General features: G+C 43.8%; 1 long non-coding RNA gene across 1 annotated transcript; it reads left to right on the top strand.

The window, feature by feature from the left end:
- Window positions 1–2,071: 2,071 nt before the first annotated feature.
- LOC118499510 lies at window positions 2,072–25,408 on the top strand. Its single transcript, XR_004902008.1, has 2 exons — window positions 2,072–3,284; window positions 25,206–25,408. It is a non-coding gene; the product is annotated as an uncharacterized LOC118499510 (long non-coding RNA).
- The last annotated feature ends 417 nt before the right edge of the window (window positions 25,409–25,825 follow it).

The raw sequence follows: 25,825 nt of genomic DNA, 5'->3' as shown, positions 1-25,825 counted from the left end.
AGAGGGAATAGAGGCTCCTGTCAAGGAGCTTTAGGCACTCATTATTCCATACCCCCAGCCCGACTAAAGCTGCTGAAGTGTCTGATATTCTGCAGTACTGCTAGGTTAGCAGCCAGAACCAATAAAGGAAGCCAGGGTCAGCATCTTCTGTTTCTCATCTAACAAACAAGGTCAGGTATTTCTTTGAGCAACCCAGTCTCAGTAGCTGTGAAATACAAAGAGAAGCTGGTGGTTAGGTACAAGGTGGGTTTACATTTTCAGCTTTTGTTGTGGGAGAGGAAAGTTCTTCTCATCCCAGGCTTCACCTTTTCAGAGTGGGGAAAAAGAATCTGGGGTGAAAGGTTTTTTGTTCTCCTTTGCTCTCTGCACTGAGTGCCAGGTGCAGAACTCGGTTCCCAGGGGACTCAGAGTGTCATTGTCACCCAGGTGCATGGCCATTTATCCCGATTCTTACTGTTTATCACTGCGGCAAACTCAGAGGCTTCAAACAGATGAAAGAGAATGTTTTACAAGCAAGTGAAAGAAAGGGGTGCTCTAGATATCAGAGCCAAGGGCTGAGGTTCCGGCCAGGCGGGAACCTCAGCTGAGGGGATTGTGAGTTTCCTGGCCTCTCCCCAGCTATCTTTCACCAGATGACCCTTTTAGATGGAAAGCAACCTAGGTCCACAGACACCTGTCTGTGTACCTTCTGGTTTTAACTCTCCAAGGGCACATTTTTCTATATCTTTCCTTATAACAAATTATGTAATTGATGTTATTCTGGCTAACGTTTATTTGAGAGAGCTGGGTGACTTGAAACCCTAGGCCCCAGGATGAAACTAGCTCTGCTGGGCTGTGCCTCCTTTGTTAGGTGAGTGAGTACTTACACACTCTTGTCTGAGGGTTGGTTCCTTTGAAAATGTCTGAGGAAATACTGAAAGCTCTCCCTGAGCCGAGGAAAAGTGAGACATCAGTACAGACCCCGGGTTTCCTGCTCTACATCTTTAACTGGGTGCTCCACAGTACCCTCGAAATTACACGTCTGAAGATAAGCTCAGAACCTTCAGCCACAAACTTCTTTCCAGGGTTCCCATCTCTAGGTGGATGGCACCATCATCCCCGTAGTTGCCTATCCAGACACCTGAGAGTCATCTTAGACCCCTTCCTCTCCCACCCACCCACAACACTCTGTAGGTCAACTGGGCCTGCATAGCTCTCAAAACCATCATCTTCTCCTTCTCCCTACTGCCCTTCCCTTATTTCAGGATTCATCATTTCTCTCAGTGGGCCTCTGACAACCAGTTGTTTTGACTGGGCACTTACTTCTCCATCTTGTTTTCCTCCATCTCATCCTTCAAATGGCGGCACGAGTAACCTTTCTATGATAAAATGAGAGTCCCATCATGCTTCTCACCTTCGAACACCTCTGTTACGCAGTGAGTAATGCGGTTCCCTGGCATTGCTCGTGAATGGACAGACCCCTACCTACTTTTCAGCTTCACCTTTGGCCCCTCCTTCTTTTGTACTAAGTACTCTAGTAATGCCAAAACATCTGACGTTCCTCATTAGTCCATGACTTTTCACACCTTCATGCCTGTGTGTATGCTCTTCATTCCTTTATCCCACAAATGCGTGTATTTACTAAGCCCCTACTAAAAATGTTCCAGCAACTCTTCAAGGCGCTATAGATACAGTAGTGAGTGAGACAGTCAAAATCCCTGGTATCTCGGGATTTTCAGTGAGAGGACAGAGTCAACCAGCCTCAAGTATGTAGAAAAACTCTAAGTTCCTTTCTGTGATATCTCATCAGATCCCAGGCTCCTCCCCAGGTTAACTGCTGACTGTTTTTAGGGCTTTGGTGTACATACTATAATTTCTATGCTTTTAGATATACAAATGTATGTGGAGAAATGTACAATTTATTCACATAAATATCACATATAAAATATTCTGCTACTTCCTCAGTTCTTAAAATGATTAATTGATTGATTGATTGATTTTCAGAGAGAGGAGAAGGGAGGGAGAAAGAGTGGAAGAGAAACAGTGATTAGTCACCTCTGCATGCCCCCCACCAGGGACCTGGCCCGCAACCCAGGCATGTGCCCTTACTAGGAATCAAACTGGAGACCTTTCAGTTGTGGAGCTATGCCCAACCCACTGAGCCACACCAGTCAGGGCTGCAATTTCTTTATTTTATCCAACAATATGTCTTGAAGGCAATTCTATGTCAGCATTAAAAAAAATCTCTTTATTTTAGCTATATAGTATTCCAGCGTGGAGGACTTTTTTTCTTTTTTGTGCCAGAACCTGGCTTTTCCTTGGGAAGCCACCTCCCACATTTTTTATGCGGCTGATCACCTCACCTTCTCCATTCAGGAGGAGGACTGTGATCCGCATTGGGTCAATTAGTATCACAGGAGTGTTCAGGGGTGGAAGTGTGCCTCTGTCTGGGCAGTGAAAGTCACCTCTGAGAGTTTTGCTGTTTGCTAAGCTGATGGTGTCCCAGGTCTCCTCATGTCTAATCCTGTGAGCCTGAAAAGTCCCAGGAACCGTTCCATCATTTGCAGTAGTCTTCACCAGAGAGTACTCTGGGATTCGGTTTTACCTCACAATCTGTTTCTATATGTCTCCCATATTTTAAGGATTTTAAAAAATCATTACTGGCTCACAAAGAACATTACATTTTGCTTTTCAAGTCAGTTTTAGATTTTTATAAACCTCTATTACATCTGTTACATAATAACTGGCACTTTGCCTTGTGATTATCTTTGTTCTTACCTACCTTCGGACTGGACTCTTTATGAATAAACAATGACTAATTCACTTGTCTGTCTGGCAGTCGGTAGTCACTCATAAATACTTGTTGAATAACTGGTTAAATAAAAAGCTGACCTTACATTCACCTTCCCTGGATGGTTCAAGAGATTCTAATGCTTTTCAAAGTACAAAGTCTTTGTACCACCTTGTGATGGATTAAATTATCGTTCGGCAAATATCGACTCCTCTCGCCAGGTTCCACGAACACAGGACATGTCCCTTCCAGTCACTTTTGCCTTTGTCAGGTTCCTTCCTTTGGCCAACGGGATATCAGTGGACCAGGTATGAGCAGAGGTTTGGCATCTGCTTGGGTGGTAGGGTTTACTATCTCACACTCCTGCTTTTTACCACAGGAAGAACCTGCCTAAGGCAGATGTTAGTTCAAGGAGGATGAGAAGCATGTGCAGCAGAACCAGACCAACAGGATGGAGCCTAGACCAGCCTAGATAAGCGGTACTTTGGCTTACCTGCAGATGTGTGAGTGACAAGTAGATGCTTATTGCTGTCTGCCACTGAGATTTGGGTGGTCTGTGATGCAATATCACTATGGCAATGGCTTACAGAGACAGGTCTGCATCTGAGCTACCTGAGTGTTTATTATGGATGAGATATTTGAGCTCCACCCTGGATCTCATAACTGATAATCTAGGGTGTTTTTGGAAATCTGTGTTTAATAAGAGCCTCAGGGGGTTCCTGAGCTTACTCCTGGGCTACAGCACTCACCGCATGGCTGTTTTCAGTGGTGTGGAAAGAACAGTAGGTTAGTTCCCACAGAGCTGATACACTGACCTACAAAAACCTGTTCTGAGAAATTTGTGGCTGTAAAAAGCCAGGAAACAAGATTTTTCTCATGGGATCATTTAAAGGGGTGGGAATTGAGAAACTTAAAGGCTTCTTGAGGTGATTCATAAACATAGCATTTCTCAAAAAGCTTTCAAGCAGGTATCTAGTCAATAACATTTGTTTAAATTTGAATATGTTAAAAATAATGGCCTGTAGAACAACACAACATTCATTGGTTAAACATGTACTTGGGAAGCTCTTACTAAACGTCAGGCATCAGAAGAAGATGGAAAATTCCAATGTGCAAGGGAGCTTCCAGCTTCATTAGCCAGGTTCCCTCCTGGTGCAGAGGTGGGTGTTTGGGGATTTCAAGGAACATGAGTGACACAGTTCTTTCCTCCCAAATGCTTTCCTGGGATGACTTCTATCATTTATGTACGCACCCACTCACATGTCTCACCATTTGTTCTCTTTGGGACCCACCCTGTTCCTGTCCCATGGAGAGAATTATTTTTAGTAGCTATAGGACAAAACAATCTCTCTTCTCAACCCTGAATCCACCTCAGCACCCTTGCTTCAGGTTCCTTCTTCAATGCTGCATTCTACCGGGAAGTTTCACTCAGCAACCACGCAGCAACCACACAGGGGGCGAGGCTCCTGAACTCAGGTTCTGAGGTTCCATTCAGTGCACTAGTCCTACTGGCCAGGAGTGCTGGTCATGAAGAAGAAACTTTATCATGGGGCAGTATTATCATCACCTTTCCAGTCACGAAATCCATGCCTTGAAAAAGCATTTTCAGTAGCAGACAGAATAAAAGCATTGCAATCTGCAAGGAGTCTCACTGTGATTAACATGCTGTAGAAGCAGGTATTGATTTCTGTTATTTGCTCATCTGAAGCTCATCTGCTGACCTCAGAGGATGGGTTACTGAAGTAGTAACCTTTGGTCACTGACTACAGAGAGCACACAATGTACTTATTTGTCTCCCAACAACATGACATTATGTACCAAGCAAATTGCCCTATGCCTTCTCATATTACTCATCCAACCACAGCTTTGCCCTGTGAGACTCAACTTCTAAAAGAGACAGCTAGACTCATATCATAATGACGTCATCATTGTCATAATTTATATGGACAATTCTTAATGACATCAATTGTTATAAAATGTAAGCCTTTCTAGAAAAAGAATGGTGCCACTGATATGTTATGTTCTACCTAGAGCATCCTGAAAAATATTTAACAACCATTAAATAGCGAAGAGAAACAGTGGGCTTGTGGCCTGAACATCTCTAATTCTAGTTCTGGGATAAGTAGCTAACCCCAGGCAGTTCTAGTTTCATCGCTGAGAAGTGTAATGACTGAGCTCTCAGGAACTGCCAGCAGTGACCCAATGACACCTTCAAGGAGCCTGCATTCCCTGCTGGTTCCGCCCCCAGCGGGCGGACCAGGATTGGAATCACTACGGCCATCTATCCTCTGAGGCAGGTGCTATCCCACTCAGACTCTCTTCTTCTCGGCTGGAGCTCCCCTCTGCCCTGGTCCCCCACATCCGCTGCGGGTGTTGACTGCTAACAGCAGCTCAGAGCTGCCCCTTTCTTTGGGCACCTGCCCTTAGCTCCTGAGAGCCCCCTTGTTCAGAGAAGTCAGGGAGGTTAGGACCCTAGGAGAGCAGCCTATGCCAATGAGTGACTGATGGTGGGGGGTGAGGGGGTGGTAGAGGGTGGCACAAAAGCCCAGGCCCTCGGCCTCATGGCAGAACAAGCTGGCACACCTCATGCTCGAGAGCTCTCCGAGAGATCAGGCCAAGGCAAGACATTTCTGGAAACCGAATCTTTTTCTAACTACTTCTCTTCCTTATTGTGTTCCCCTCATGCTCTTACAGGTTTTTCCTGAGAGTACTCTCATTCTATCAATAAATTGCTTACACCTCAGGTTTCACTTCCAAGGAGCTTATCCTAAGATGCCCACCCAAAAAGATGAAGTAAATCTTCCCTAATGACATATTGTTACTAGGAATAAGGTGGCTGAGTCCCAGACACGGGTTTGAAACTCTTAAGATGCACTTAAATAACACCTGAAATATAAGAAGCCGCCAATTGGTCAGATAGTCACAATAGACATCGAATGGATTCAGTGTTCATAGGCAGATCTTCATTTGAGCAGAAATCTTAAAATCCAGCAGAGCTGCAAATAGGGACTTATCCTTCATGTAGCAGTCATAGTCATTTACTGCTGGACAGGTCACCTGTGAGGGCAGGCTGGGAAAGAAGATAAGTCACATGCCCTGATTGCAAAACTTAGGTAGTGACAGAAGAAAGGCAGAATTTTCAGAAGTGAAGGACTAAATAATAGTAATGACAATAATAAACTTGATCATTATTATTCATCGCAGGTAGGATGCTAGGCATTTTGTCCAAAGGCCTTGTTCATTTCATCAACTCTGTGAACACCCAGTTAGCATAGCAAGGACCCCATTCAAGTGCGGCCCATCAAAGCCCTTGGTCTCCACAGCTGCAAAATAATTGGAGGATGGGGGAAAACTGCCACCACGGCTGGAGCACCTCCCTCTGAGAGCAAGATCAGTCCTTTCCTTTTCAAAACATTTAAGGTAACCATCACTTCCCTCTTCTAAGGCTTTTGTCCTTCTCACTCAAAGCGCTCACGGGGGCACTGTCCGTCCTTTTATGTCTCAAGTTAATGTACCTCCTGTTCACTAAAAGCCATGCTTTTAGCTGAGCTGCTAAAAGCAAGAAAGCATTAATCAAACATTAGCACTTGAACTCACGTATAACCTAGAAGTGGCAGACAGTGAAATCCTGACACATAATTACCTCTAGCCTTTTTTGTGAATCTGCGTAGAATATTCACATGCTTCAGCAGGTTCCCTTCTTCCCATAGCCAGAGTCCTGGGGTTTTAGGTATGTACTCCAGCTTCCTTTGAGATACTGAGGATGTAATTGGTTACATGTCTCTGAATAAGGCACATGTGTGCCTTTAGTCTTAGGAACACTGTCTGGGTGTTGGTAATGAACTTTCACAGGCAGGGACAGATGGGGGGTCTTGTGAACCCGGGCACTGTTGGGAACCGCCCTGCCTGCTTTCAGAAGCTATAACCCCTCCCCATGACTAAGGCTGAGTGAGAGACCATGGGACCATAAGCCAATAAGGAGACAAAGCTTATCTCCCTGGCAGGGGTGCCGCCTCTGCCCCCTTTTTACTTCACCCTGCTTGGCCCCGGGCAGAAGACTGGTTAGCCAATGATGGGTAAGATTCCTCAAGGGAGGGACAACCTAAGACAGGCATGGTCACAAAGGGGCCCTCAGGGAAGGACTTGGAGGACTATAGAAAAAGGGGGTGATGGACCCTCGCCCCTCAGCTTTGACAAAGCCTGAGTCCTCATTCTGTCAGTGAGAAGTGTCCTTATTTCTTGGCTGCCTTAGTTCTTTTGCTTGACTTCATCCTGAAACAATGCCAGAGGGTGGTACAGCCCTGGGCAGGAATGGGTGGTTCCCTGGGGCAATCAAGCCTAAGAAAGAATGCATAAAATCCTATGAAGCCTGCTTTGCTATGAAGGCCCTCAATTTTCTGATAAGGGTTCAAGCATAAAATGAGTTTGTTTCCCAAAGTTTTATAGCCCTTTAGCTATCTGATCCTGACTCATTGTAAGCCCTCATAGTTCTTTGAATGTTATCTATTGTTTGATCCTTACTGTCTGACAATGATGAGCTTTTCCTGTATTCCTGTGCAAACTGAACCCAATAAAAGCCCATTGAGGAACAGGCTCCTGGCCCTTCTCCTTTGAGAGATCTGCCACCTTTCCTCCCCAGGCAGATCATGTCTTGGTAGACTTTTTCTCGCCTGTGGCGGCTGGGGGGAGGGATGTGCCCTGCAGGCAAAGCCCCCCGATAGGGCACCTCCTCAGCACAAATGCTTCTTGGAAATCCATAAACTTCTTCCTCTAAGGGAAGCAGTGGCCGCCTGTCATATGACAGCCCCTCTGTGTGTGCTCTGAGCGCTGGCTCCAGGACAGCATTCTAGCCATCTCCCTCTCTCTTCAACATTTCTCTCCCTCTCTCTCCCTTGGATAATCTTATCAGTGGACATGTTGGTTTTAATATTACTGGGCTTAAAACACAAACATTCCTCTCCCTTGATCCAAAATCCTCAACTTCTTGGTCTCCTTTCCCCCTTTCACAGCAAACATGTTGGAAGAGTGGTCACCACTTAGTGTCTTTACCTCTTCACCTCTCACTCACTGCTTCCTCCAGGTCAGGCTTCCATGCCCACCCTCCACTGAAACTGCTCTTGTTGAATCATCAGTAACCCCTGTGTTGATAACCCTGGCAAGCGATGGACACTTTCTGTCCTCGTCTTATTTGGCCTCTCGGTGCTATTTCATGCTGTTAACTACTCTCCCCTCTTTCTCAGAACTGTCCTTCTCCTGACTCCATGCAGTGGTGTGCTGGCAAACTGGCTCTTAGGGTGGAAAAGCCCTGATTTGTATCTTTTCCTTTTCCCATAGTGTAAATACTCCCATCCTGGCTAAATCAGGCTCCCAGTGGTTTCATCATGGCTCACAGACCACTGGTTCCATGAAAGGAATCCCAACGCCACTTACTCCTGGTTTCCTCTCTTACCCCTTACCTCATAGGTGGCAAACACAAGGCTACAGACTGAATCCCACCATTCACCTTGTTTTATCAAGCCCTGCATCTTGTTTCTACCCTGTGGCAGCGCCAAGCTCCTACTTAACTGTTAAGGAGTAGTTCCATTTATACAGTCCTAAAATTACATTTGGCCCTTTGGAGGCAACCATGAGGCTGATGTGGCCCCCAGTGAAAATGAGTTTGACACCACCACCCTACCTGCTCTTTCTGCTGGTCCTTCCTCTACCACCGAAATTCCAAACATCTGTCTTCTTTAGGCCTTGGATCTGTGCCTTCTTTTTTCCTTTTTTTCTTATAGAAGATCACAATTCTCTACATGATTTTCTTTCTTTAAAACAAAATTTAACACTGTTTTGTTTTTATAAAATGCAATAACTTAAAAAACTAAAATAGCATAAAAATACTCTGAAGTCTCATGTCTGCTCCTGTCCCCAGGTCCCCTACCCCATTACCCTTCAGGGAAGCCCTTTGATTTGTTCCGTGTATTCTTCCAGTGTTTCCTTTCGTAAATGCAAATGGTGTGTGTGTGTGTGTATGTGTGTGTGTTCTTATTGTTCCTCTTTTTTTACAAAAGGCAGTATCATGAACACTATACTGTAGCTTGCTTTTTACTTTACTCTGTATACTAAAGCTTTACTATATCAGTACAGGTATCCACATGATTTAAAAAATTCCATCTAAAGACTGACCACTACCCAATATATATGTCCAATTCAGACCCCTTCTTTGAGTTACAGCCTTTTCCAACTGCTTATGTGACCCTCTGTATCTCAAATTTCTCTCAAACTCACCATGTTCCACATGAAACACTTGTTTTCATCTCCTGTGGCGGATGTGGTTTTGTTGGGTGACCCCATTACAAGGTCAGAGCATCCTTTCCCCAGCTGCTATGAGTGTTGCCTGCTAACAGCTCACAGCTGCCCCCTTCTCTGGAGACGTGCCTTTAGCTGAAGCCACCCACCTCGTCCTGGAAGTTACCCTCCCAACCAACTGCTGACTGATGGTGGGTATTTCAGCACATACCAAGCTGAAAATATCTGATGTGCCCATCTTCCAGTGAAGATATACAGGGGATTGCTTGAGCACATGGGATATTTCTAGAGAGTCTGTTCAGAAAATCTGTGCCTCACAATGAACATAGGGACAGAGAGAATATTTATCTGCTGTCTTCTTCCCATCTTCTGTGGCCCGTTGGTTAAAGGCACTTTACAGAGATGTAACTCTGCTGTTATTCCTGGTTGTATCACTCGGTCCCTTTGGCACTTCAGTTGAGCTTGGAAATGTTGAGAGGAGGTAGACACATGAGGTGTGGGCCTCTGGCAGAAGTCTGCACACAGCCGGGCAGAGATGCTGACAACTGGTGACTTCTAGGAACAAGACACAGCAGAGGATGCCAGCAGGGACAGATGACAACCAAGGACCAGATGAGCCTCCTCCATGACCAAGAGGAAACCTGGCCCAGTCCAGAAAAGGCAGTGCAGAGATTCAGACCTGGGATTTGGGTCAGAGCCATCCTTTATGGGCTCAGTCACTATAAACAGCAACTCCCAATTTCTTTGTGTGTAAAATGGGGATTATCAATGGTACCTACTTCATCAAGTTGATGTGAGGGTAAAACAAGGCAATAAATGTAAGGAACTTGCAACTGTGCTTGGTATGTAAAAAACCTTAATAAGTATTGGCTATTATAGTATCAAACTATCTAGTTTTTAATGCAGTTTTTCTTGGTGATAATGAGGGAATTGGAGGCAGACTTCTCAGGTTGTTACAAGGAAATGTGGTAAAATAATATTTTTAAGTACTGATATACTTTAAATACACTTTCTGTATTAACAAATCTAATTAAAATTATTGAATATGTGTTGGGAGATTGTTTTCTTTGCCCCTACTCTGTACCCACACACTGAGCTGGCATTTCTTGCTGCTGACTTGGGCAGATGAAGACCCTGTGGCTGGGAAGGAGGGAGAAGAGGGGAAACACTGCTGCAAGTCTCTAAGGGGCGACCCTGGGCTTGCCCCGTTCTGGGTTGATGGGAATGGGGGCTCCAGGGCTGAGAGGGTCTGCCTTGTCCCCCCGGGGGGTCCCAGGAAGGTGACCAAGGTCTGAGATTTTCTCACCCTTCACTCTGGTGAGTCGGGGAGTAAGAAATCTCAGCCTTGCAGGTCAGTCCTGGGCCCTCAGTAGCCAGCAGTGTATCCACGCCTGTTGGAGACAGTTGCAGGACTACCTCAAGGAGGCCTGGCAGATTAGGAGATGCTTTGTGTTGGGAAGAGGGGGCCTCAAGAGCAGATGTCAGTGCTCTGTCCTTATATCAGAGGCCAGATGGGAACTCAGTTGCCTCCATGGATGCCAGCAGGCAGAAATGCTGACAACTGGTGACTTCTAGGAACAAGACATGGCAGAGGATGCCAGCAGGGATGGATGACAACCAAGGACCAGATGAGCCCCCTCCATGTGCAGATGTTCTATCATCCCCTGCCAACTCTCTGGGGCCAAGGCGGGAGGGAGCAAAACCCTAAATGGACTCAGTTCATCTGGAATGGACTTGCTTCCAGTTCTGCCACCAAGTAGACTGGGGACTCAAGATAGAAATTAGAGTCAGTTATGGAAAATATAGATTTTTACATTTTTGTATACCTAAGTTTTGTTGCCAGATACATTTTAACCACTACAAAGGTAGGGCTAAATTGAGACACCAGAAAAGGCCTTTCGATAAAAAGCAAGAATAGAAACATTTTCTACTCTAGAAGAAAAAAAAGGCTCAGATTAAAAAAAAGGATTCTAGATTGTAGAAAAATTTGCTGACACAAGGAGAGCAGTGAGACTACTTCTCTTTGCTAGGTAGGTGGGAGTGTTGGTGACACTTGAAGCAGTCGACAGAAAAATGTAGCAGAATGCCAATATGTCACTCAACATGTCCTAGTGCTCTAGAAACCATGGGTCTGCAGTCTGCATTCAAGATTCATTGTATTCCAATTAGCCTACAGGAAAAAACCTAGATATCTGTAAGTATCTAATGTCTCATGTTTCCTACCTCTGCTCGGAGATCGATAACTACATTCAAAATATGTAAATCTTAGGAGGAGGAAGGGGATAAAAATGGATGTTTTTCCAAAACAGATATATTCATTAAGAGCAAAGTTCTCAACCTTGGTTAAGAAAGAGAATCAACCAAGAAGCTTTTCAAAATGCTGAGCCTGGGATCTGCCATCTCCGAGGCTCTAGTTTCATCAGTCTGACTTCGGGATGCCCGGGAACCAGGGACACAGGAAATTTGACTTTGCATGGCTGAGCACTAGCAGCTCGGATCCTCCTATGGAACATACTGCTTAGTTGTCCTCTTATATTAGGAAGAGCTCTTTCAATTGTTAGTGGGGCACATGGTCACCTAAAATAAAGGCTTTTCTCCAGTGCCTTTTGTATCAAGGGATGGCTGTCTGATTAAGTTATCCTGACTTCTCTCATCTTTTCACTGAGAATTTAGGGTCAGCTTGGCTACAAGTAGCAGAAAATCCACCTCACGGTGGTTTAACAATAGGGGTTCCTTTTTCCACCTCATGGAATTGTTCTTGAATCTCCACAGCCACCTCCCCAGTCAAAACCACATGATCTATAGCCTCCATTTTTATAAAACCCTGTAAAATGGTCTCTATTTGAAATGTGCTTTTGCTGTAGTATTTGAGAATATTCAATTCTGCTATAAAAGGCAAAACAGTCAGGATGGATGTAAGTCTTACAAAGTAGGGAGCACTGATGGTAAGCAAATAAAGAGACATAGGCAAAGCACACAGCATGTAGGAAGTATGGGAGGTGATCAAACAAGAAACACGTGAGACTTGGGTAGAATTCATAAGATGTGTTAACAACAAATAGTAAGTTATTAACCCGTGAAACATGCAGAGAATAAATGGAAAATATGATTTAGCCAACAAGAGAGTTGCTTACAGGTAGAGAGAGAGGACTGCTTTCACTGGGCTGACAGTGATATGTCGCCCCAATAAGTCCCGACATGGTGACACCCAATATGTTTATGATTCTCTTCTGGCCCCACAGGTGCTCTGCCCAAGAATTGCAGATACAACTTGCAGCTGTTTGGCAGGCCATTTGGAAAACTACAGCTGTGGCCAGGCGTACTTGTCCTGTGTCTCTTCAATACAGAAGTGTGTCTTTGGTCTCAGGCACTTTCCCTCTGTTGTCCTTTGTTCAGACGTCAACTGTCCTAACCACACCATCAGTGCAGAAGGCTGGTGTGAGGGGGTGGAAAGGAGGACATGAACACAGTTCAGCTAACGTGGCCTTTCACCTGCTTGCCCCTTGCTTCTCACCATGTGATTTGAGTTGATTTAATTTGAGCATTTTGATTTGTGCCCAGAGCTCTTCTGTCCTGTGGGAGAGCCCTGCTTCTGGAATAGCTCTCCTGGTTTTGAAGCTACATTGCATGAAGGTCATTTCCAACATGACAGTATGTCTCTGTGTTTGCTCACTTCAATATACCCTCTAAATACAACCACAGAGTGATCTTTTAAAATTGTCAGTCTAACCAGGGTTAACCTCTGTTGACAATCTTTCAGCATCTCACCATTGCCAATAGGGCACCATCACTCTCTCTAACCTAGTGTTGAGGTCGGGCTGCCTAAGAAGCAAAGTCTGACTTGTGGGTTAGCATGCATGTATTAGGGAGTGCTCTTGGGAGCCTTGCTATCTGCCTGACCCTCTGATATCAACAAGCTATTGGGTGTGGGTGACCCCTGGGGAAGGGGGTGTGACCTTGAGTGAGTAGTAGCTATAGAATGAGTCCTTCAGTTCTGGAAAGGGGGTCTGAGCAGCATGACACAGTCCCACCAGACTCCACGTGACTGGCCAGGCCTCTCTCTCCATCTTATCCCTTGCTTTCCTTCTATTAAACACACAGCCACTAAAAACTAGTTGTATCATCCAAACATACCAGGCTCTTCCTTCCTCCCTGGCTTGTTATTCTGATCCTGCTCAGATATCCTCTCGGCCACCACTTCCACCCTTCCTGCCAGTCCCAGCCCATAGCATCTCAGATCACACCTCTGATCCAAACGGCCCATTCCACCTACAGGTTAGGCTGGCCCAGCTCCAATAACCTGCAGCTGTGAACTGGAACCTGCAGCTGTGAACTGGCTGGGTTGTGGGAAGAATGGGACTGAAGCCCTTGAATGAGGCGCATGATGAGTGCCTGGACAGGAGGGATCGAAGGCAAAACATGTTCCACATTCTAAAATATCTTCTCTCTCTGAGCATCCCCTTCCCTCCTACCTTCCCCTTCATCCTGAATGAGAAACGTGGGCTCATTTTTGTAACAGGAGACGATACACTGAGCTCTAAATTGTGTTTTAAAATTTTAATTGTAGACTAAGTCGAAAAACACCTAGGGAGCATTTTGGAGATGCCCTGCAGCTGGATTTGTTTTAGGCTAGAGCAGTTTTGCTGCCTGGCTGCTTCCTGCTGAAAGCACAGAGGATGCGCTGAAATGCTGCCACTGTAAACAAAACTAGATCAGGCAGAGGCCTCTCTCCTGCACTGACAGACCTAACTTGTAAGTTGCTGGCAGCAATGCTACTTGACAGGTACAGTGCTAGGAGCAAGTGGCTTCCAAGTAAGTACTGAAAGGGAGGAATTCTCCAACTCAGGCTTGAGAAATGTAAGCACTGGGAGGGACTTCAGAAATCACATAGTCCAGCTTCCCTAATTTACAACAGAGGAAACAGAGGCTCAAGAAGGTGAAGGTATTTTATCCTAAGTCACACAGCTGTGAGTGGCAGCCTGAAGCAAAACCAGGATTCTTGACTCCTAGTCTAAACATCATCCTGCTACATTGTATTCAAGTTCATGCTTTACCCCAGGGTAAAATATTTTTTGCCGTTGGGCATTTCAAATGATTGTGTGTAATTCCTATGATCTCTATAACGATAATACCTAGCTGCATATGGAATGGCTATTGGTTCTCTCCCTGGGAGGGACAATTCACAGATTCCCTAGTTGGACTTTTGTGTTCACTTCTGTCCTCAAGGCTAATTACTGGTTTAATCAAGTCATTTCAATTTGATCATAAATGCAATCACATAAAATACTTGATGAATCTTTACTTTGTGCTGTGAAGACCCAACATATGTATGAAGTGTTTTCATTGGAACTTACAAAAACTAAACAATAATTAACTTTTAGATGTTTAAAGTTTAAACAGGAGCAAATTCATAAATTTTAGAATTATTCTCTATTTGCACATTACATCATATATGCATGAAAAACCATAAGGGAGCTGAATTATTTATGGAAATCATAATTTACTCAGCGTTTCCTTATGATTTTCTTTGTAAAGCCTCCAACATGCCATTGAGTTAAAGCCATTTGTTTGGCATTTAATATTTTCTTTGTGTTTCTATGACACCTCTTCCTCCCTGCAGCTCAAAGTACTTAAGACAAATCAACTCAGTAATCCTCACTGCAGTACAGCCAGAGAGAGGAGATGGCAAATATAATCCTCCTGATACCGAAGGCCGGGAGTCTGCTTGGAAAATCCAATGTTCAATTGACTGGCATGCTAAATGCATTATCAGAGTATTTGTGCAGTGGTTGGAAATTGCTGGCCAATCTATAGTGACTGGTTATTTGTTTCTGGGCATCTTTTCAACTGAGAAAAGAGAAAATATACTACAGTATATTGCCGAGTTTAAAAAACCACCAACTACAAATTGCAAACTACTTGGATTAACATAGGACTAATTTTGGGGGGATGTCTTTGGCTAAAGTTAAAAGAATAGCAGAATAATTGAACACAGGGGATAAGCAAACCAATAATAACAATAATGATTATAATTTGCTGAGTCTGACTTTGCATCAGATTCAGAGCTGAGTATCTTACATGTGTTTCTCTAATCCCTACAACACCCCTGCAGGATGGGCACCACTGTCTCCATTTTATAGGTGAGAAAGGTGTGGCTACTTTCACTTATTTAAGCAATTACTATAGAATTTCAGGTGCATCATCCAATGTGGTGGTGTGAGCTAAGGGGACTGTAGGCCAGGTTCACACTGTTCAGAAACTTTTCTTCCTCTCTTTTCCAGTTCTCTGCCCAGAACCTCTGCCCTCCCTTTATTCATTCAACAATTGCTTATTGAGCATGTACTATGCCAGGCAGGCACGAGGCAGTGAGTGCATAGTTGTGAACAGGCCAGTAAGAGTTCCTGCCCTCATGGAGCTTGCCTTCTAGTCTGAAGTCTGGATTTCTGTGAGAACATGGTAAGAAACAAACAACAGAGTTAGGTGTAAGGTGATACACCCGGACAAAGAGAAAGAAGGTACAAGTAAAGGTTGAAGACTGTCTAGCCAAACACTGACTTCAGAGTTGGAAACTGTTACACTTTTCACTTCTTCTCTTTAGTGATTTTACTCTGGTTATTTGTAAAACTCCAGCACCAAGGAGGGATAGTACCGTTTGTAACAAAATGGCATGGTTGTTAGCCAATCCAGCACAGCATGGAAGCTTAGAGGATACTCAAGGTTAAGGTGAAATATTCCAACCCACAGAATGGGTCATATCCAGAATGATGAAGGTTAGGTAGTAACCCAACGAGCCTATTCAACATGTCCCATGTTTTACTCACCTAGTTTACAAGTCCCTTTCATTGTCAGCTGACAGCATCTCACTCCTCCTCCACCGCATGCCCCAGCAGGTTGAGAGTTCCCCCAAATATTCATGTCTATTCATCACAACTCTCCTCAGCCCTCTGTCATTTTTCTCTTGGAGATACTCTTGTCTATGTTCAACCCACATTTCACAACACTGTAGCATCTGCTCTGTTGCCCCACGACACCTGTATATAACTGTAGCTTTTGGTATTTGGTAACATCCAGCGTGGACCACATCCTTCTTTATCTCCACCCCAGGCCATTTATCTGGGGGCCCCAGATGGCCACCTCCAAAAATTAGTTTCTGATTATGTCCTCTCACAAGCTTGGAAATATTGCCCATGGAGCTGCCTTTCCTCTTCAGAAGTAGTCCAATGTGTGAGAAACCATTGTGAGTGGGAGTCTGCATTTCCACCAGCACAGTGGCCTTGCCCTGGCATCCCTTGCAGGACGGCTCCAGGCACCAGTGGAGAAACTCACACATCTTGTCTGGTATTATTAGAGAAGCAAGGCCACGTGGAATAGAGTCCATTCCATGGAGAAAAAGATTTGCTCATCTTTATTCCTTAATTAATTCTGGCACCAATTCCTAGCCTTTTTTAGGGAGAACATTTCCTCACTTGTAGAGCCTATTAGAATGCTCACAGGAACCATACCATCACTCCATGGGCAGGCAGCTCCATTTCGTATCTAAAGCTTGCATAAGCTTTCAACTAAAGCTCCTTTTTCTTAGGAAAGAACACTGTCTCTGTTGTCTGGGTGGTATTGTTCTGTTGTTTCTCTCTCTCTCTCTCTCTCTCTCTCTCTCTCTCTTTCTTTCTCTGACTTTAGAGAGAGGGAGGGAAAGAGAGAGGAAGGAGGAGAAGGAGGAGAGAGAGAAAGAGAAAGGGAAGGGGGGAGAGAGAGAGAGAGAGAGAGAGAGAGAGAGGGAGAGACTGATATGCTGCTCCACTAATTTATGTATTCATTGGTTGATTCTTGCAGGTGCCCTGACCAGGGATCAAACCTGCACCCTTGGCATATGGAGATAATAATGCTCTAACCAACTGAGCTACTGGCCAGGGCTATTGTTTCTCTTATACAAGTATTTGGGTCTGGAGATTATAAAAACGATTCTGGTCTAGATAAGAGGGGCAGGAAATAAAAGAATGTCTCACGATGCCAGAAACAAAACCGTTGTGATAAGTAGATTGAACAGTAATTAATCAAGGAGAAGGGCAGAGGGCAATTTTGAGGTATGAAGGCAGAGAAAAACTTGTCTGAAGGAAAAAATACAAGGTCTGATTCCTGATTCAGGAATTCCTGACAATTCTGAGGTATAGGCGGGCAGAGAAGAACTTGTTTGCAGGGAGAAACAACACAAGGCATGACTGGATTCCTGATTTAGTGGTTCTTACAGCATGGCTCACAGAGCACTGCACACAAGCATTGGCATCATCTGGGACCTTGTTGGGTATGCAAATTCAGACTTCCTCTTGAACCTACTGAATCAGAAACTGGGGGTGAACCCAGCAATCTGCACTTTAGCAAACCCTACACGTAATTCTGATGCCCACTAACGTTTTAGACCCACTGGGTTAAAACCTCCCCTTCCATAGGAAGAATTTTTAATTCAGGACACCTGGTGGAGGAGGACGCTGAGGCAGAGACATCAAGGGTCAGTTTTGTTCCAGTGTGGGGAAACCCATCCCACCCAGGTCTCTGGGTCAATGCTGAGAAAAGCCCAGGAGCAGGCGCCTAAGTGCCCCTGCTGGTTCCTTTAGATTTCAAAGGACAGCTTCAGGACTGAGCTGCCAAAGACTCTGTGGCTAGACTAATTAGTCTCTAGAATTTCCCGTAAGAGTGTGAAGGGCTGGGTTGGAAACTTGCAACCCATTGCCCTGGTGAAGTGGGGGGAAAAAAGCCCAACAACACTGCTGAAGTGCCACAAAAGCCCTTCCTCCCCGAGAAGGACTGAAGCAGTCTTGTTTCTGTGTAGCAGGCTGTGAAAAGCCATTCCTTTACTTTGATGGGAACTGGGCTCAAGAAAGTTTCCCTTCCAGCAAGATGCTGAGGGATAAAGCAAATGCCGGCCAAGTCTCAAGCCGGGGTTCATGGGCCAGCCACCCGACCCGCTTGCCTGCCTTTCTTCCTATTTACCCTTTCCTTTTCCCCTCTGTTTCTTCCCTCCTTCCTTCATAGTGGCCCGAGGCCTTGGCTGCGAGAGGTCCTTCAGCACTGATGGGGTTGGGGACACAGAATCTAGAGCTTGAGTCCATCATTGTAACCTCTTGGGACTGAATTAAATGCTCTTTAATGTCTGTTCCAGTTCTGATCTTTATCTGAAAATTTTCTCACGGACAAAAGCTTTATCCCAGAGATAAATGCAGTCAGAATGCTAAGACCTGTCACTCACCTTTCACAAACTCACTAGTTCAGCTACTGACTCCTGTCAGATGTCACCCTTTCGCTAGATCAGCTTCTTAGGACTGTCACAATTTTGAGATCAATGGCTTATGTTTCTTGCCTGGATTCCCTCACTCACCCAGATAGGCTGTGAGATCTTTAAAGGCAGAAATCATGATGTATTCATCATGGTAGCCCTGTGCCTAGCACACTTTGTAGTAGCACAGCCTCAGTAATGCTGTGTGTGGATTGAACTACCTAGTTTAAATATTGATGTTTTTATGCTGTTTTCAGCATAAAGTTGAAAGTCTTTGTCTTCTAACTTGTCCATAGGTATTTGTTTTTAATTAAAGCAATTTTCCTAGAAGTGAACAATAAATATACGACCGTAGTGGTTTCACTGTCAAAGAAAAACCAGAGCTGAACTGTAGGCAAAGTGATAAAAACAGATCATTCTCAGAACTATTTTATAAGTGCAAAGAGACCTCAGTACAGAATTGGGCTCAATTCTGAATGCATCATGGACAAGTGGGAATTTATAGCCAAGAAGCAGGATGGGGATCAGTAGATTTAAAATTACTAAGGGAAAACATCAGGGGTGAGTGGGACTCTGGCTAAACTGACCTAGTGGGATCTTTGCTGCAGACAGGCCAGAGTGACCAGACCTCACCTGGAGGGCACTGGAGGATGAGGACCCTTATTGGATATCGAGAGTGATCAGTTATGGAGGATGAGGCATGCTTTCTAAACTGACCTAGCACAGCTCTTGCTAAAATTAGATTTTACAGTGAAATGCACAGATGGTCCAAGGAGAAGGTTCCAGAGCCTGACTAAAGTTTGGCCATGTAGAGAATATTTGTCATAACCAAGGGAAAGAAGACCACAATAAACTATGAAAAATAATGAAAGGGAGTTTGGAATATCATCCTCAAAAGAAATACATGTCTTGAGCCAATAGAAATGTACAATAAGTCATTTATGGTTCTGATTGCTTCCATAGATTTGGCCAGTAGTCTGGATGGTATATTTTGTGGGGAAGAGAGCATAGACCAACATGTTTTGGGGCCCATAAAATTTTTGTTATTATTGGTAAAGTTGGTGCTTGTGCATTTCTAAAATCTGATTAAACACTTTGTGTTCTCTGGGGCTTCATTAATGGGTTATGTTGACTCAGAAAAGTGACAGCCAGAAAGAGAAATTAATAATATTTATTTTCCATAACTAGAAGTTAGTGTCTCAAGAGCAAGATCACTAATCTCTCGGCTGCTAACTAGTCCATAATTTGACATCCTACATGGTTAAGGCACCTTTAAAAACTGTCAGTTGAGGATATAAGCCAAGCTAGGCTCTGCATTGAGGTTTATGTATAGGAAAGAGTTATTTACATGCTTCTAAAGCACTGTCAGGCCAGAGAAAGCTTGTGGAAAGCCTTACAATGAATTGCTGCCTGTCAGAACCTTTGAAAATGTTAAGTACCATACAAGTGCCCAGCAGGGATCCTGCTAACATTGTTTTATTGTCTTACCAAATAACTATAGCAATATCATGCCACCCCCCCACTGAGTTAACATATCATTTGCATTTACAGTGTAAAGTTGTTATTAAAGGCAGGATATTTTTGCAAGTGCAAATGTTGTATCTTTTCTCTTTCCTTTCTTGTTGTGGCACAGTATTTAAGAACCTGCTGCTCAACCACCTGTTCATGTTTATTACTGTGAGAACCATGTTCCCATCATCGGCAATTTTCTTTCTTTTGTTGTAATATGGCTCTAGACTTATCTAGGGTGATGGGCTTCAGTAAGAGCATATATTGAGCTGGGCACCAAGATATCAGGAAATGTATAGCAGTTTTGTCTGATTTAGAAAGAATCAGCCCCCATAACGTCATGGACATTCTTCCTCTTATAGCAACATCTCTAGGAAAGGGCTACTTTGGTTCTGTCTATGGGGATGGGATTTTTAATTTGTCCATTTTAATATGCATGTGGTCAAGCCCTAGAACTTTCCTTCTCTGGGCCACATCATCACAAATATCCATTTCATCAGGAAAACTCTTGGGCTCACAGGTTAGCTTGAGAGCATCCTGATAAGAAAATGGAGTATTTGATGCAAAGATCTCTCCTACTCAACTGGAGTCAATTTCAATAGTGTTCCCCCTGTGCAAAGGATGTGGAGACTTCTGGTCAAGATGGAGGTATAGGTAAACACGACTTGCCTCCTTGCACAACCACAGCAAAAATTACAATTAAACTACAAGACAACTGTCACCCAGGACTGTCAGAAAATCAAGCTGTTTAGAAGCCTGACAACCAAGGAATTAAAAAAGTCACACTCATTCAGATGGGTAGGAGGGGTGGAGATGCAGAGACATGGAATGGGTCAGTCCCACACCCATGTGTGGTGGATAAAAATCAGGACGGGTATCTCAGGATCGAGGGATCCCAGCCCCACACCAGACCACCCAGCCCAGGTTTCCAGTGCGAGGAAGATAAATCCCCATAACTTCTGGCCATAAAACCAGTGGAGGTTGGGGTGGCAGAAGAAACTGAGGGAATCTCAGGGGTCTCCTCTTAAACAGTCTCCAATGAACTTAGGATTTACTCAGACTTGCTCCCTTTGAGCTCTAGCACCAGGGCAGCAGTTTGAAGGGCATGAGGGGCAAATGGGGATAAACTGAAGTGTCTGGCATCAGAGTGAGTGCTGGGGGACAGCTTCCTCCAGATGAAACTGCAGAGGCCAGGCAGCAGCCATTGTTCCTTTTTTGAGCCCTCCCCCGCACAGAACCACAGAGCAGCGGCACCATATCTGAGACTATCAACCTGCTCCACAATGGCAATCACTTAAGCAACTACCCCGGCAGTTACCTAAGGCTCTGCTCCACTCAACTTATGGGTATGCTTTTCTACATTAGTCCATGCTACTAAGACAGAAAGCTCTATCTAATACACAGAAATGAATATGGAGAGGCTGCCAAAATGAGGAGTCAGAAAAATATGGCTCAAGTGAAAGAACAGAACAAAACTGCAAAAAAAGAACAACAAAATAGAGATAAGCAATTTATCAGATGCAGAGTTCAAAACACTGGTCATTAGGATGTTCAAGGAACTCATTGGGTACTTCAACAGCATGAAAAAAACCCAGGTAGAAATGAAATTTACACTAAGTGAAATAAAGAAAAATTAGCAGAATCAGCAGTGGAGTGGATGAAGCTGAGAATCAAATCAATGATCTGGAACATCAGGAAGTAAAAAACATTCAATCAGAACAAGAAGGAGAAAAAAGAATCCAAAAAAAACAAAGATAGGGTAAGGAGTCTCTGGGACAACTTCAAACATAACATTTAAAACATACGGGTGCCAGAAGGAGAAGAGGAATGCTAAGAAATTGAAAACTTGTTTGAAAAAATAATGAAAGAAAAATTCCCTAATTTGGTGAAGGAAACAAACATACAAGTCCACAGGGAGTAGCAAATAAGATGGATGCAAAGAGGACCAGACTAAGACACATCATAATTAAAATGCCGAAGGTTAAAGATAAAGAGAGAATCTTAAAAGCAGCAAGAGAAAAGGAGACAGTTATCTACAAAGGAGTCCCCATAGGACCGTCAGCTGATTTCTCAAAAGAAATTTTGCAGGTAAAATGAGACTGGCAAGAAGTATTCAAAGTGATGAAAAGCAAGGGCCTACAACCTAGGTTATGCTCTCTAGCAAAGCTATCATTTAGAATGGAAGGGCAGATAAAGTGCTTCCCACACAAGGTAAAGCTAAAGGAGTTCATCATCACCAAGCCCTTATTACATGAAATGTTAAAGGGACTTATTTAAGAAAGGGAAGATCAAAACTATGAACATTAAAATGGCAATAAATTCACAACTATCAATAACTGCATCTAAAAAACAAACCAGGAAACAAGCAAAACAGAAACAGAATCCTAGATATGGAGGTCATTGGAGGGTTATCAGTTGGGAGGGGAGGGGGGTGAATGGGGGAAAGGTGCAGGGATTAAGAAGCAGAAATTGGTAGTTGCAGAATAGGCAGGGGGATGTTCAGAAAAGCACAGGAAATGGAGAAGCCAAAGAACTTGCCATATATGCACAACCCATGGACATGAACCAAGGGGAGGAGGGAGTGCCGGGGGGAACAGGATGATGGGTGGAGGGGGACAAAGGCGGAAGAATTGGGACAACTGTAATAGCATAATCAATAAAATTATTTTTTTAAAAGGCAGAATGAAAAAGGATTCTGGAAAAGATTAAATTATTTGTTTAATTGCCCATATGATTCATTTGGCTTGCAGACACTGTGTAATGGACTTGGTTTTATTATAAGAACATTGGTTAAAAGCTAGAATTCAGGATATGAGCTAAACAAAGATAGACTGGAATGTCTCCCACTCTTGCAATGTAATCTATGCACAGTCCTGCCATTTGCAGGGGGAAAGAACTAGAAAAGAGAGGGGGAAAAAGAAAGGGAAAAATGAAGAGGATGAAAAATGGACAAAAGAAGGGATAAAGAAGAGATAATTTCCATGTTGGCCTGGTAGAGCTACACTTAGTGCACAGAGCTCTAACAAATGCTGCAGGCCAGTGATTAAATGCAACATGAACCTGTAATCCTTCTAAGCAGGATGATAGGTGCAACCTAAGTAAATCTGACCTACTTTTACACCTTGGCCTCCCTGGGCTGTCACAGAGGATTCTGGCTCCTTTGAAGGCACCTAGGCCACTTGGAACTCACTTGGAGAAACACGAGATTTTCGGCCACAGAGATTAAGAAATTGGAACACAGGAGGGGATATAAAAGCTCTTCCTGGACAAGGAGGCAGAGAACATTCTCTGGGAGGAGGACATAAAGGATAGGGGTTGTCCTTCAGAACAGAGAATCAGTCATTGGAAAGAATGGGGGCTGAACTTGGTAAGAGCTATGGGATTTAGAAATTTTAAGAGCTTAAGTCAATCAAGTCTTTAATGACTAAACAACTCCCATGCTATGTAAACCATCCTAGAATGTAGAGGAGAGAAATAAAGCCTCCAGCTTATTTTATAACAGAAAACAACTTTGGTGACAAAAAACTGTCCATGATATCACAACAAAAGAGAACAATAGACCATATATAAATATAAGCATTAGACAAAATGCTGGTGACCAGAATCCAGCAGAACATTAAAAGACCAGATGTCTTTTAATGGGAAGACAAGGTAGTTCTACACTAGGAAATCTAGTAATAGAATTCCCCATATTTCTTAAAGGAGTAAAGTACATCATTTAGTCATCTCCATTGGTGCTAAAAAAGAATTAGATAAAAGGTACCATATATCCATTATTTCTAAACGTTTCTGAATGAAATAGGAATAGGCACCTTCTAAATATATTTAATGTGTATATAAAGCCAGCATTATGCTTAATTGTGAGACAAAAGAATTCCTGTTAAATTCAGGAGTAAGATGAAGATGTTCACTAACAACTCTTAGTTAACACTGTCCTATATAAGTATTAATTGATGCAAAAACAAGAAAAGGAAATAAGTGAATAAAAGGAATAAATGACAATCACTTGCAGATTTGATTACTTATTTATTTATTATTAAGACTTTATTTATTTTTAGACAGAGGGGAAGGGAGGGGGAAAGAAAGGGAGGGAAACATCAATGTGTGGTTGCCTCTCATGTGCCCCCTACTGGGGAACTGGCCAGCAACCCAGGCATGTGCCCTGACTGGGAATTGAACCAGCAATCCTTTAGTTCACAGGCTGGCACTCAGTCCACTGAGCCACACCAGCCAGGGCATGATTCTATATTTAGAAATTTCATGACAATGAGTTGCTGTGTCTTTAGAGAAAAGTAAAATAATTCAGTAAAGTGGGTATTAATAAATGTAATAAGAAAATGAATAGCTTTCTATATACAAACAGCTACCAGTTAAAAATATAATTTTAAAAATCCCATCTTACAAAAACAGTAAAGAAAAACAACACAGGAAACGATCTAACAGGGAATGGAAAGGAATAGGTAAATCCATACGTCTCGTACTCTCTGACATCTGTTTCATGGTGTTTAAATTTTTGCCTATGGGAAGACCTGATTGCCAGCTGAGTTTATGTACCAGTTAAAGTGGAAATGACACTGCTGGTCCTAAGCTGACTTGTCACCATAACATTTTCTAAGGGAAGGAGCACTGCAACGGAGTCCAGACCCCAGAGGACCTACTTGCTCACTAACTGACTGTCACCTGTCTGAATAACAGCTTTTCTGGACCTCAGTTTCCCGAGGGTTTAAGAAACAGAGTGGGCACATGTATTGCATCAAATGTAAACTGGGAGTTCACAGATGTGTCTTACTGACCTGCTTGAAAGTAGTTTTAATGAATAGTCAAAATTGGGTTACTTCACATAAAAATCTGCATTCTCAGCACCATCTCACACAACAGGGCTGGCCTCGCCCATTGCTACAATTAGCTGCAGCTGCAGAAACTGCTGCCACTTCTCTCAGAGCCTGGCTCCTGTTTTGCAGACCCTCGTCCCCTAGTCCCTCACCACCCTGGTGTCACTGGCCTGATTATTTACCTGATCAGCTGACCCTGACGGCATTCAGTTAGAGCCCTTGGTCGTTCCAGTACGTCTCTTACACTTGAACAATTTAATGATTCTAAATTTCTGTCCATCTAAACATATTCCTTTCCACATTACTTAAAAGCCTGGGCATTCTGAGCTAATGTGGGTGTAGCAAGCTCTGACCCTACGCTTTTCTTTCTTGCTCCATTTGCTTGTAGCAGACTATCCTTGGTTACCATGGTGATTACCATCCCTTAATAATACACTGCTACTGCATGGGGAATGTAATTTTCTTTAAGCTCGGTGGAAAGCAGTGAAGGAACAGTAGTTGGTCTAAAAGCTTTCTCTCCCTGCTCTGTCCCTAGGTGCTCCTCAGTGGCCGCAAAGGACAAGAGCAAGCTGCTGATCAATGTCTCCACACAAACCAACATGAGAGCTGCTGTCAGGATTTAAATACCTTCCCTGGGTCCCAGTGCACATGTGGGAACCCTGAGAAAGGCTTTTTCAACCTCCAAAAGAGTTCTGCATCAAGTCTCATGGGACTTAATTAAAATAATCAGTTTTCACAGCCCAGGCTTTCGACTCTAACCTCCCACACAAAATGAGCATCCCCTGAGCCGAGAGGCCCTGTTCACACACGCTCAGAGCAAGAAACATCTCGAACTGCACGCTCTACTCCTGGCAGGGATCCCGCGGTCGGCATCTGGCCCTTTCCGACAAAATTGAGGGAAGAGAAAGGTAATCCACAGCCCATGGCCCTGCTTGGACTTCCAGGTCTCGCCTCCGAGTTGTCAGAGGTTCTGATTGTGCCCAGGGGAATGAGAGAAGAATGGTGCTCTCTCCTGCACAAGACCCTCAGCTCCCAGGGGCTCACCCCCTGGCAGTCGCTGGGAGAGCAGCCTGAATCTGCCTAGCGCTGGCCGCTCACTAGCACTTTGAAGCCTCTAACTCCTAAGGTCCATTTTAAAAAATCCGAGATATAACT

This window comes from Phyllostomus discolor, chromosome 3 (assembly GCF_004126475.2).
Source record: "Phyllostomus discolor isolate MPI-MPIP mPhyDis1 chromosome 3, mPhyDis1.pri.v3, whole genome shotgun sequence".
NCBI classification, from domain to species: Eukaryota; Metazoa; Chordata; class Mammalia; order Chiroptera; family Phyllostomidae; genus Phyllostomus; species Phyllostomus discolor.
Note: the sequence above shows the minus strand (reverse complement) of the source record. Positions and strands in the feature narration are given on the sequence as shown.